The sequence below is a fragment of the Pristis pectinata genome, chromosome 14 (genome assembly GCF_009764475.1).
Source record: "Pristis pectinata isolate sPriPec2 chromosome 14, sPriPec2.1.pri, whole genome shotgun sequence".
Classification (NCBI taxonomy): Eukaryota; Metazoa; Chordata; class Chondrichthyes; order Rhinopristiformes; family Pristidae; genus Pristis; species Pristis pectinata.
Window position 1 is genome coordinate 16,750,753 of NC_067418.1, and position 14,262 is coordinate 16,765,014.

Genomic DNA, 14,262 nt, shown 5'->3' on the forward strand with positions numbered 1-14,262 from the left:
TCTGAAAAAAAAAATTTAATTAACTCATATGATATAAAATGTACACACCAATCAGCCACCTTTACATACTTAAACTGAACAGCTTTAGGTTGGATAGAGCAAGATAAATCATATTTTGCCGATCTGATTAAAAGTGAATATTAGATAAGATACTTCATACAAGATTAACATGAAAACAATTTATATAACATTTAAATCGTTAATAGAACACTTAAATTTCACATACATTGTGATGCTGTATCAATGTAGCTGGAATTGCAATCATTATACTATTCTCTCAAGACTGTATGTAAATTCAAAATTATACTAAACATTCATTCTTCATTCATATTCTGCTATTTCTTCAATATAAAAAATACAAAAATTTATATACAGATAGTCATTGTTCCATGCCTGAAACACAGAGCTATATTTTAAAGAATCATCAAAATTGCTGCTGAAAAAGAAAATGAGGTAACCTTTGTATGTGCACACAAAGCAGAAGTTTTCTCTGAGCTACAGTTCATCAGCAACGCTACAGGCAAGTGCAGACTGTGTTTCCTTTTATACTGCATCAGTGCTATCACCTCCAAATCAAAGGATTTAGGGTTTTATTTCAGCCAATCATTCCAACTATTTGGCTCCTCCATTTCCTCACCTGAGGTAATTGGATCTCTAAGATTTCAGCAATGATTCATTTCAGTCAAAACATAAAAGATTTATTTTTGAAAAGCTGGTGATAATGAGCTATTAAGATGAAGGGAGGAAGGAAAAAAGATATTTTTCTGAAGATTAAACAAATACATCTGTCATCTGTAGTGTGACAACTGTTAAATATATCAATAAGTGTTTACAGCTTATGCTGCAAGTGTAGGATATTTTCACTACAAGGTCCCTTAAGGTAAATTCAGTTTTGCAATTGGAATAAATCACACTTTTAACTTGTATTTGGTTGGGATGGCTAATACTTGGGAACAAATTGGCTTTTACTGACGAAGACAGATAATACAATAGGGGGGGGGGGGTGGTGTTATTCAATTTCCACATCGCTTCAAAATAGGTGGTGGCTGCTGACTGACTAAAAAGCAAATTTGGACAGTGAGTACAAGAGTCATTGATTCCATATTGTTTTACACTCTCACCTGAAACCAAAATTACCAAATGTTTTCAGGTCAAAAAAAGAAAAAAAAGTTTTTGTTTATATTGTTCCAGAAGCCAAGTTGTCATCCTAAAAGAGTTGAATCTCACACAAAAGAACAAACTGCATTCTCAGTTACATACAATATAGAAAATCTCAAAAATGTGCTGTGGCATCCTCCAGCAGTCAGTAGCGGATGAGTTCTGGCTGTTGAATATTAATCCTCTTCTCAACTAATTTAAATCTGATCTGATGAATATTAATTTAAAAGATACAATGCTCGTTCAAGTTGAGTCAAAAATGCAACAAGGAGACACAAGAGACTGCAGTTGTTGGAATCTGGAGCAAAGCACAAAGTGCTGAAGGAACTCAGCGGGTCAGGCAGCACCTATGGAGGGAAGTGGACATTTGATGTTTCAGGCCAAGACTTAAAAGGAGGGTACAGCTACTTTGGAACTCATCAAACTTTGTCACAAAGGGCAAATAAATTGGAAAGCACAGAACACTATGTGAGATTGTGATGGATGAATCTCATGCAAAACTGGTGTGAACCTCCTGGGGCTGTAGACCTAACACCTTACACATCACTTCACTTGTTGACAGAGCACTGGAGCTCTGCTGCTCCATCTGCATCAGGAGCCACCATACAAACATGGCAGATGTCTATCTCTGGGACGGTTTGGGGAACACCTCCGGAACATTGAGGCTGTCAGCTCGACTGGATCCTTGTGTTCTCCTGGTTTGAACTTCCTGATGTCCATAGACAAAATGACTTTCCTAAAGAACATCACCCGCTGACAGCCGATGAAGCACTTCCACTGGAAAAGGACCTTACCCACTACACCTGTTGCTAGGCATGTGTCTGAAGTTCCACAGCTTCTGGTGAAACATGTTCCAAAACCTACAAACCAAGGTTAACTCCAGCTCTAGATGGTGCATCTCTTGGATGACCACAAACATCACTGACTGTGACCTGATAGGTGATCCAAATGATGAACTCCCAGAAAATCACCTTCCAAGGAAAATCTGGACAATCCTCAAGTACTTGAGATCAGGTCAAGGAAGATGTGGCCAACTGCTTTGAAAGTGGAACATAAGGAGGAGCCTAAATTGTGAGTCTGGCCGACCAAGTCAGATTATCACTTACATTGTGAACTCTGCCCTGAAATAATCCATTTCCAGTGGCATCACAACCATTCACACTGCCTCATCTGAGGCCTTTGAGTAAATTGCTAACTCTTTGAGATATGACTTGGAGTTCTTCGAGGAGGTAACCAAGAGGGTAGATGAGGGTAGGGCAGTGGATGTTGTCTATATGGACTTTATCAAGGCCTTTCACAAGGTCTCTCACAGCAGGCTGGTCTAGAAGGTTAGTTCACAAGGGGTCCAGGGGGAGATAGCTCATTGGATTCATAATTGGGTCAGTGGTAGGAAGCAGAGGATGATGGTCGAGGATTGTTTCTCAGACTGGAGGCCTGTGTCCACTGATGTGCTACAAGGGTTGGTGCTGGGAGCCTTTGTTTGTAATTTACAAAAACAGTTTGGATGTAAATGTACAAGGCATGGTTATTGTGTTTGCAGATGATGCTAAAATAGGTGGTATTGTAGATAGTGTAGAAGGTTATGAAAAATTACAGGATTTGATCAGCTAATGTGTGGGCTAAGGATTGGCAAATGGCTTTCAATCCAGATAAATGTGAGGTATTGCACTTTGGGAAATCAAACCAGGGTAGCACTTGTATAGTGAATGGTAGGGCCCTGGAACAGAGGGACCTAGGAGTGCAAGTGCATAGTTCGCTGAAAGCAATGTCTCAGGTAGATAGGATGGTAAAGAAGATGTTTGGCATGCTGGCCGTCATCGGTCAGGGCATTGAGTATTGGAGATGAGAAGTTATGTTGCAGTTATATAAGACATTGGTGAGGCCTCACTTGGAGTATTGCGTACAGTTTTGGTCACCCTATTGTAGGAAAGATGTTATTAAACTAGAAAGAGTGTAGAAAAGATTTACCAGGATGTTACCTGGATTTGAGGGCCTGAGGTACAGGGAGAAATGCTTAGACTAGGACTTTATTCCCTGGAATATAGGAGATTAAGGGGTGACCTGATAGAAATATATCAAATCATGAGGGGCGTAGACAGGGTGAAAGCACATAGCCTTTTTTCCTAGGGAGGAAGTGCTAAAAACAAGAGGGCATAGGTTTAAGATCGGGGCGAAAGATTTAAAAGGGACATCAGGGGCAGCTTCTTCATGCAAAGGGCAGTGTGTATTTGGAATTAGCTGTTAGAAACAGTGGTTGAGGCAGGCACATTAGCAATGTTTAAAAGCCATCTAGTTAAGTACATGGATAGGAGAGGTTTAGAGGGCTATAGGTCAAATGTGGGCAGATGGGACCCGCTCACTGGGCAACATAGTCGGCATGGACGAGTTGGGCCAAAGGGCCTGTTTCCCTGCTGTAAGACTCGATGACTACTTTCTCAGCCAAATAAATACTTACAAATAACCCACTGCCAACCAAACCAGTGCAAACCACAAACAAGAATTGTGCTGGGTGCTGATTATCATGATTTCAGTGACCAGACAGTACTAACTGAAGTTTATTGTCTTATTGCATTGTGACCTGGTCTGATTTCATGAGTGGTTAATACCAGTCCAAAGTAGCTAAATCTGGTTAAAGAGAAGCAACCTGTCCAATTGAAAAGTGAAGTCGCTCTAGATGTCTAACCAGCTTGTTGGAAACCAAGACAAAACATAAGCAAAAAGCCCATGATTCTGATTCTGTCCTGGTGGATGAGAAAGAGGGAGGTTCTCAACATGCAGGGGCATGGCAAGCATTCCATACATTCACCGCAGCAGCACTGGGAAAAGCCACCTGTCAAGGTCAATACTGGCAGCATGGCCCTGAGGACTTGAATGCATTGTGGGAGAAGTTCAGTGACCTCGCACAAAGTCTTCAAATGCCTTGCTCCACTGTGACTATCCTCACACACTGCTCAATGTACCACATCCCCATCACTTCCTACCAACAATTACTATCACTTAAGATTTGGATCAAGCATTCATGTGGCTCACTGCACCTCACATACTCCAAGCTTTGCACCCACAACTTACAGCTTTTACACACTGCTAGATTAGGCACATTAACCAAGTACATTGCACTACTCTCACTAACACACCTTCCTCCATGTAACATATGGTAGCAGAAGCAGACAGGCTATGGACTTATATGGCTGTAGCCTCTCCCACTCTCCTGCCTCAGTACCATTTAATAAAATATTGGTTATGCCACAGCTGGAGTATTATGAACAGCTCTGGTTATCACACCATAGGAAGGTTGTGATTGCATTGGAGATGGTACAGAGGAGATTTACCAGGGTGTTGCCTGGGATTCAATTATAGGAGAGAGTGGAGAGGCTGAGCTTTCCCTGGAGCTGACGGAGCTGAGGGAGCTGAGGAAGGACCTGAAAGATGTGTACAACATTATAAGAGGCATAGACTGGGTAGATAGTAAGAAACTATTCCCCATGGTAGTGTCTAAGATTAGAAGGATTAGGTTTAAAGTGAAGAGTAAGAGGCTAAAAGGGGATCGGAAGAAGAATTTTTTCACCCAGATGGTGTTTGAAGGCTGGAATGCATTGCGTAAGAAGGTAGTAGAAGCAGGTACTCTCACAACATTTAAGCATCAGGACAAGCATTCGAATTGCCAAGGCATTATAGACTATGGACCAAGTGCTGGTAAGTGGGATCAGTATAGAAAGGTGCTTGATGGTTGGCGAAGGGTCTGTTTCTGTAGTGTACTACTCTATGACTTTGTGAGAACCATTATTAGAGTGGCCAGTGAAGTGTATGTTGCCAGCAGCAGTGTGGAGACCACTGATGCTCACATTTTGCTCACCCCAAATCCTCCTTTTCACATTTTCTTGACCGTTTATCCCAGCACATTTTCTGATTTAAAAGGTCAGATTGGATAAATGTGCACCTTTACCTTTCCCAACACAATCCAACCTTTTGCCTCTCTCCTTTCAGAAGATCAACCTGACCAGGCACAGTAGCAAGAGGAGGTGGAACACTTTACTGGGACCTCTGGAAATTACCCTGTCCTGCTAAGAATGTAGCCACCTCTAAAAAAAAGTAAGTGCGCTGTTTTAAGTTTTACACGCTCTTTCCATATCCACAGCACTCCTTAGTGCAGGTGCCTGATTCCCCCCACCCCACTATTTTTTTCTTCTAATGCACCCTGACACCCCTCCTCCTTTCACCCATTCTTAGTACCAAAGCCCATTGCCAGTGAGGCAGGAATTTGATACTGGACCCCTTAACAAGCTGCCTCTGGCAAATTGACATGCCACAGCCATTCTAAATTTCCAATTCCAGGAGCAGCTTTACATTTTTTCCAGGCCATCCTCTGATGTTATATGCAACACCGGTCTGTAGGTAAAAACAGATGCAAACCAATTTATTCCAAGTAACCAGTTTAGCTTAAGCTCAAGGAAGTAAGGGGTTGAGATCAGGCTATGAAGCTGATTATTATGCAGAGAAATATTGAATTGTGATTTTCGGTACTGCTTTCATGGAGTTTGTGCTATTTATGGGTTTATAAATTCTTCCAGTATCATCAAGGAAGTTAATGATCCAGGAATCTTTTCAGAGATTTACATATCCTCTTTTACCAAGGAACCTCCAAGTTGTTTCTGAGAAAAATTAAGTGATATTTCACATTTAAATTGAGATGGATGTTAAATCTCCACATTTGCTATTAAAAGATATCACACATTAAGTCACAACAGTAAAGCCAACTTCGCCCCTCACAGCTTCATCACCTTCAGGAGTAAGCGGGCAGGGGATGGGTACAGATAAACCTTTAAGAAATATCACCTTAATTTATCCAACTGCATAAGTCTCGAATGTTTTCCTAATCAATATCTCAAATGATATGTGGTTAGCACTATGATACAACCACTTAAACTTCTATCTTCCATTTTGAAACCCAAAATGCTTTTAAATCAATGTTTTGGAAGTGAAGCCTGTGGCAGCAAGTGAGAAGTAAATCAAAAAAGGTAAAATTGGAGTGGCTGGGAGGAGAACACAGATAAAGACTTATATCCCCTTAAATTAAGAGAATGAAACAGCCTTGAACTATAAACACTTCACGCAGATGGCTGCAGAACAGAATGACTGAAGTAACACACTATGGATCAACATGAATTTCATTTAATTTTTTAGTTGCTTGGAAAATAAGATACTTCCTGCCAGGATCTGTATTAACCACTGGAATATGTTAGTTCAATCCATTAAATAGCTTTGTTATCAATTGCCCTTGAATGAAGGATTTCCAAAGTTCTCACAAGACGTATTTGGCGAAGATCCACTGTAGCACTTAGAAAATAAAAGCTAAATATGAAATTTAAGACCATTTACATAAACAGTTCTTGACTAAACAGCGCTGGTGCAATCTGGATCTGGATTTCCTTAGCCAGTGGTGCCTCTGATGTATAATGGTCTGTGAATCGGTCTCAGGTGCCCGTTTCAAGGCAAAAGTAAAGTACAAATGAGGTTATTCTGTCCAAAGAACAGAAGTGGTAATCAGTGCATCAACTGCTTGTGTTAAATTCATTTATTTAAAAGAAATCCCAGTGAATTGTAGGAGCTCAACCAAACAAATTGAGACAGAAAAGTAGGGAAGAACTTTCTCAGTCAGAGGCTGGTTGGAATATGAAACACACTGCCTGAGTGGGTGCTAGAGGCAGAGACTTTCACAGCATTTAAGATGTATTCAGATGAATCATCAAGATGCAGAAGGCCAGGGACCAAGTGATAATAAATGGATTAGTATAGATAGTTACTTGATAGTCACCATGGACGTGGTGGGTCCAAGGGCCTTCTGTATGACTCTGTGACTCTAAGACAGGACAAGGCTCATTAAAAAGGTAGGTGTAAAGGAGTATCTCACAAGAGTGAGGCAGAGGAAGAGAGTTCTAGTGGGGTGGAGGTAGAATTCCAAAGCTTTAGACCTGGACCGTTGAAAGCAAATCACTGGTGGCCAATGGTAGATGGACGATGCATAAGAGGCAGGATATAGAGGTTGTGGGATTGAGGAAGATGCCTAAGGAAGGGAGCAGTGGAAAACTGAAGAATTTAAATACATTTATAAATTGAAATTTAAAATTAATTTAAATTGGGAAGTATAGAGATAATGAGTGAAAAGAACATGGAGTGCTGTAAGGTACAGTCAATTGAATCTTGGCTAAGCTACTGGGTGTGAGGTGGGAGCAGAGCTGGAAGAACACTGTAAAAGTCAAGTCTGAAGGCAAGCAGAGCATGAATTTCTGCAACAGATGGTCCAAGATGGATGCTGAAATGGAGATAGGTGGCCTTTGTAGTGGAGAGGAAAGAAGTTCAGAAGTTTGGCTGAGGGCCAAGGAAGATGCTGAGGATGTGGACAGTCTGCTCTAGCTTGCTTCAATGGCCGGGAAGGCAATGGAATTGGTGTTAAAATGAGTGCTAGGAATTAGATCGCAAAACATTGCTTTTTTCCAGTTAATTGATTTTACACAGAGGAGATTGTGTTTGCTCTGATTTATTGGTTTCAACGTGCCAATTAGAAAGATTGACCAGTCGCTTCCTGGTATGAGGCACCTGAGCAAACCAGGTGTGGTTTGTGTGACAGCCATACACTGGGCAATGGCCATCCCCATTCACCGCTCCTCTTGGAGCACTGCAGAGGTTTCATACTTGTCTGCCTTAGCTACAGTATCAGTCTTGCCTCCCTTCTTTCATGAAGATAGCTGCAAAATATTAACAATGGCAAAAACGAAGCCAAGGGTCAAAGGTTATAGAAAATTGTTAAAGTGACAAAGTTAAAGGGGCTGAATTGGAGCATTCACAAAAAGTGACACAAAAAGAAGTGAACAGGTATAATCCAATTGATACATGGCTGCAGGTTGACCAAAGCGAGGAGTTAAATTTTCTAGGGCATTTGGCATTTACAAAGAACAGGCATAAAGGAAAACGGAGTTGTGTAGCATTACTAATAAAGGAGGAGGCTAGAGCAATAGTGAGAAGTTATCTTGGCTTTACAGATCAAGAAGCAGAATTATAATCAACGTGGACTGAGCTAAGAAATAGCAAAGGCAGAAAATATTGGTTGGAGTTATTTATAAACCATCAAATAATGGTTGTAATATTGGATGTGGCATAGATCAGGAAATTATTTTGGGTAATACAGTAATTATTGGGGACTTTAACTCTTTTCCAATCTGTAATTTTCCAATCCTGGCACGTTCCTTGTAAATCTTCTCTGCAACCCCTCTAGGGCCACGATATCTTTCCTGTAATGTGATAACCAGAACTGTACACATGCTCAGCTATGGTCCAACAAGTTACGTCTATATTTCTAAATTAAGTCTGCTGTTGCATTCTATACCTTGGTTAATAAAGGAAAGCATTTCTTATGCTTTTTTAGACCAGCTTATTGACCTTTTACCTCTCGGGATCTATGGACTATCTGACCACATCCAGCGGCTAGAGCTGCCGTTGGATTCCATCAGGGGCATCCGTGATGCTGAGAGCATGATAGACAGGAGCTTTAGTGAAAGCAGCATCACAGATAGAACAGGCAGTGAAGAAGGCTTTTGGCATGCTTATCTTCATTGGTCAGAATATTGAGCACAGGAACTGGGACCTCATGTTACAGCTGTACAAGACATTGGTAAGGCCACATTTGGAGTACTGAGTACAGTTCTGGTTGCCATGTCATTAAACTGAAAAGGCTGCAAAAATGTTTTACCATGATCTTACTGGGCCTGGAGGTTTGAGTTATAAGGAGAGGATGGATAAGTTAGGACTTTGTTCCTTGGAGTGTAGAAGGCTGAGGGGTAACCTCTAAAATCTTGAGGGATATAGATAAGTTGAATAGCCACAGTCTTTTTCCCAGGGTAGGGGAGTCCAAAACCAAAGGGCATAGCTTTAAAATCAGAGGGGAAAGATTTAAAAGGGACCTGAGGGGCAACTTTTTCACACAGAGGTTGGTGCACTTAGGGAACAAGTTGCCAGGGGAAGCGGTAGAGGCAAGTATAGTTACAATATTTAAAAGATATTTGGACAAGTGCATGGATAAGAAAGTCTTAGAGGGATATGGGACTAGCTCAGTTAGGCAACTTGGTCTACATGGATGAGTTGGGCTGAAGGGCCTGTTTTCCAAGCTGAATAGCTCTGTGACTCTATGGCATATACCCCGAGGCCCCTGAAGTCTTCCACTCTGCTCAATATGCTCCCTTTCACTGCATATCCCCTTGCCAGATTGCACCTCACCAAATGCATTACCTTACACTTCCCTGAATTAAATTTGCCACTCTTCTGCACAAATGACCAGACCTTCTGTATCCTCCTGCAGTTCAGATCTTTACTCATCACTGTTAACCATGCAGCCTTTTCTCAACATCTGCAAACTTCTTTGTCATGCTTCTTCCAGTAAAGTTGAAGTCATCCATACATGTTATGCAAAGGGAAGAGCTCAATACTGAACCTTGAGGAACTCTGTTGGTAATTGCCTTCCAGCCATAAAACAGCAGGCAACCATTACCCCTTGTTTTCTGCAGTTAGTCAGTTTTGGATTCAATTTGCCCCTCTCTATTTGATTCAATGAATTTTCACTTTTTTGACCAGCCTGCCATATGAGCCTTGTCAAGATTCTTGCTAAAATCCACGTAGACCCTCCTCGTCACCTCCTCAACATATTCAATCAGACACAACTTTTCCTTAACATTCCTGCTATCCTGCCCATTCAGTTTTCTATATATGTCATTGGGTTGGTAGACCACAACCTCTATTTCTGGTGCAGGGTCTTGACCCGAAACGCTGGCAATTTCTTTCCTTCCACAGATGCTGCTCAACCCGCTGAGTTCCTCCAGCAGATTGTTTGTTACAACCTTTATTTCTTCACCATCCCCCTGAAAAATGTTCTGCCGAAGCATTGTCAGAGCCAAATGGGATATTTCCAACAGTATCAGTACTCAATAATTGAAAGATTCCTCGCAGTAGAAGCACATATGTAAAAGAAATACAGTAAACAGTAAACAGAGCCATGCTATCCTTGAAGGGGGAAACATACTTGTTTCAAGTGTATCATCTCCATCTGGTGGCAATAACAGAAACTGCATCAGGGAAAAAAAATATTCAAGACGCTTCAAATGCATTTATTGTCTCTCTTTCCCAATTCTGATGAAGTATCTTCAATCTGAAGCTTTAACTCGGATTCCCTTTCCACAGGAGCTGCCTGATCTTCTGAGTGTTTCCAGGGCTTTCTGCTTTTATTTCATCTGGTAACATAACTGCTATGGTATTGGTTCCGTACAGCATCTTTATCTTTATCTTTATTTCTTTATTTGTCATCGTACTGTTGCAACAACAACACAACGAGATTACGATGGCACTCCCTTGCCTAATAAAAACCAAAACAGTAAATTGATAAGAGCAATTATAACTATAAAATAAAACAAACATACTAACACAAATATAAAGTATAAAAAAATATAAAAAGGCAGTGTGCAAATGAACCATGATGATAATAATAATAATAATGATAATCAGCAGCATATCAATATCAATATATTAAATAATGCCATGATGAGTCCAGCCGGTAAAAGGGGGGAAAACATAGTATGTGTATGTATGTATGTATAGGAGGTGTCAGTCTATGTTCAACAATTTAACAGCTTTGGGAAAAAAGCTGTGTCTCAGTCTTGTAGCGTGTGCATGTATGGTCCTGTATCACCTACCAGAGGGGACTAGTTTAAAAAGGTAGTGAGCAGGGTGAGCTGGTTCTTGAATGATGTTTAAAGCCCTGCTCCGACATCGAGCCTGATAGATGTCCTCCATCGCTGGTAATTGAGTCCCAATGATGTTTTGGGCCATCTTGATGACCCTCTGCAGAGCCTTCTGCTCCTTCCTAGTGCAGCTGGCATACCAAGCAGTAATGCTGAAGCAGCATGTAACCATAAAAGTAATCATGTTTATTCATTGCTTCCCTCAATTAAATATTTCCTGACCACTTCAAGGCACTGAGAAATGATAAAATTATAATTTACTTGAATTAACAAAGTGACTATTTGTTGTATATGGCTGTAGGTCAAATAGTGAAACCAGTTTACTTTGAAAGTGAATCACCTATTGCAGATTTTATAAAATAGTGGAAATAAACAGGACAAAGTTGAAGTTTAAAACAAAGTCAAACTTCAGCAAAAGTTCAGATTAAGTATTGCAGTAATATAATGATCACCCATCAACAGCACCAGAAAGAAATACAAACAGAATTGCTGGATATAATCAGCAGGTTAGGCAGCATGCGTGTCGAGAGAAATAGTTAACATTTCAGGTTAATGACTTCCTTCAGAATGATGTTTGTGCCAATATTCAAATTCATAATTTATGATTGTTAGCAAGTCCTAATGACACAATTTTAAATAGAATTCAACAGAGTTAATATTTTTCAGGTGAGCCATGAAGCCGAGCCCCTTTCTGCTCTCTGACAAGGGCATAAAAGTTCCTCTGGCACTTGTCAAAGAGAGAAGGAGAATTAGCCTCTGAGCCAATATGTATCCCCTGATCAACATTATTAAGACTGACTATCTAGTGATTATGTTTGTTCAGATTCCTGCTTCATTTCCTACATTAGAACAATAACTACACCTCAGAGAAAGTGGCTCATTAGCTGTAAACCATATCTTGAGGTGGTGACATGACTGCCAGAATGTATGTCTTATTTTAGCTCTATCTCAAGAAAGCTAGCCCTCTGATCTTCAGATTCTTTAAGATGCATTTTATAGTGCCTGTGCCTTTGTGATTTCCTAATGCAGTGATGTGCACAGTATGCAGAGCAATGAACAAAAAACATGGAAAGCTTGTAAATGTGTATCAATTTATTCAAGTTTCTTCTTCAACTGCATATAACAGTACATGATCAAATATGTCACAAGTGATATCACATTGATTTACACAGAATGCACCACTTCCCCCTTTAGAAGTAAAGAATGGAAGTAGTTCAATGATATTTATGGACATATGGATATATATGGATATTTATGGTTTCAATATTTCTTCAATCTCCATAACAGCATCAATGTTGTTTTGCTGGTCTGAAGACTCAACAGATGGTGTTAATATAGCATCTAATTTTGGACTCACTGAAGGTCTCACTTCTTGACTCTCTCAATCAACCACTGTAGAGCTCACTTCGAATATATTCAAATTCACAATTTTCCTTACTGTTGGATATCTTGCACTGAAATTAAGTAGGCTACAAGAATCTTTCTGAATTTCTCATTACTCTTGCAAGATAATTTTTGGAACTGTAGATCTCCACATTCTCACCAATATTCCATTTTCTCATTCCCAATCTGCATGGAGTTCTCGGTACACATACCTCACAGTGTAATCTGAACCTCTTTCATTTATAACATGTGGAGTAATTTTTGATTCAATTGCCTTTCTGCTGACATCTTTCCGGATTCACCTGAAGCAAATCCAGACTCGGCCTCATGGCTTCTGCAGGACTGCATCCTGCAGTGAAGTGAGATATCAATCCACAGCTCAGACAAAAGTCTGTGAGTCTATGTTCAGGGTAATATTTAATCTGCCATTTCTATAATGCCTCCTTCACTGGACATGCTACTTCTCTACTTGAGGCTGGATTGAAATGAGAAACAAAGTAATATTTGATCCCATTTTGTTTTACAAACTAATCAAATTGAAATGACCAAAATAGTGGACAATCATCCAATACAATCTTCTCAGAATAACCATATATTGCCAAAATAGATCTTAGTTCTTCGATGCTGCCTTCAGCAGTGGTGTGTGATTCCAAATACTCTCAAAGGCTGAATCAGTCCAAAAGATACCCACATATTTACTTCAAAATAGAGGTCCTTCTGCATAAGGATTGCAATCTTCACTGTAATTGCAAGGAAATCCATCTCTATTGCCTGTAAGGTGAACATTGCACTTTCTGCTTCTGCATCAGAGTATTGGTAATCAATCTTGATAATTCATCTGCTAGTATTCTGTTGGAAGTTCAATATTCAACATCATAGAGACTCATAGAGTCATGAAGACATACAGTACAGCACGAAAGCAGACCCTTCTGCCCACCGAACCCATGCTGACTCTCGACCACCCATTTACAGTAATTCTACATTATGGTCATATTGGGAAAGGAGGACAGCCCACCATATTGTTCTTGAGGGGACCACTGTGTAAGTTGCAGACCCAGGTACAAGAATGGCCTACAAAAGAAGTAGTTGGTTTCCAATGTGATCAGTCTACCTAACAAGTACTACTGGAACCTTTTGAACCCAAAAACAGCTGCCACTGCCTCCTCTATCCGAGCAGAGTTCATCTCACCTGTTGTTAGTGTGCAGACAATGGGTCTTTCCTGCAGGCTATCCATAATGCTGCTTATAATTGTATCTGTCCTTTTACTGGAGGCGCCACTTAAGCTTTAGCATCAAATGATAATATAGTGTGTTAAGAGAGGTTTAACCAAGTTGTCGGATTTCCCTTGGTCCTTTCCCCACTTCCGAGGTTTGTCCATCTTCTGTAGTTGACATAGCAATACCACCATTGTTGGAAGGCTGAAACCTGGCATGGTATAAGCCCATACTTAGGAAAGATTAATATTCAGCAACATGCTCAAGTTTTCCATGCATAACAATGGCCTTAACTCTTCACTGACCTATTGCTGATCATTTGCTTCCACTTCAAGCCCAGATAAGCCATTTCTACTACACAAAGCTTAATATATTGATATTGATATGCTGCTGATTATCATTATTATTATTATCATGGTTCATTTGCACACTGCCTTTTTATATTTTTTATACTTTATATTTGTGTTAGTATGTTTGTTTTATTTTATAGTTATAATTGCTCTTATCAATTTACTGTTTTGGTTTTTATTAGGCAAGGGAGTGCCATCGTAATCTCATTGTGTTGTTGTTGCAACAGTACAATGACAAATAGAGAATTCTTCTTCTTCTTTTCTGAAGCTTAACAATATGCTCATAAGGCCTCATAAATACCCTACCTCAGGGGTATTTAGGAGGCCTTTTGAGCATATTGTTATGCTTCAGAGATTTTCTTCCTCTGTGGCAG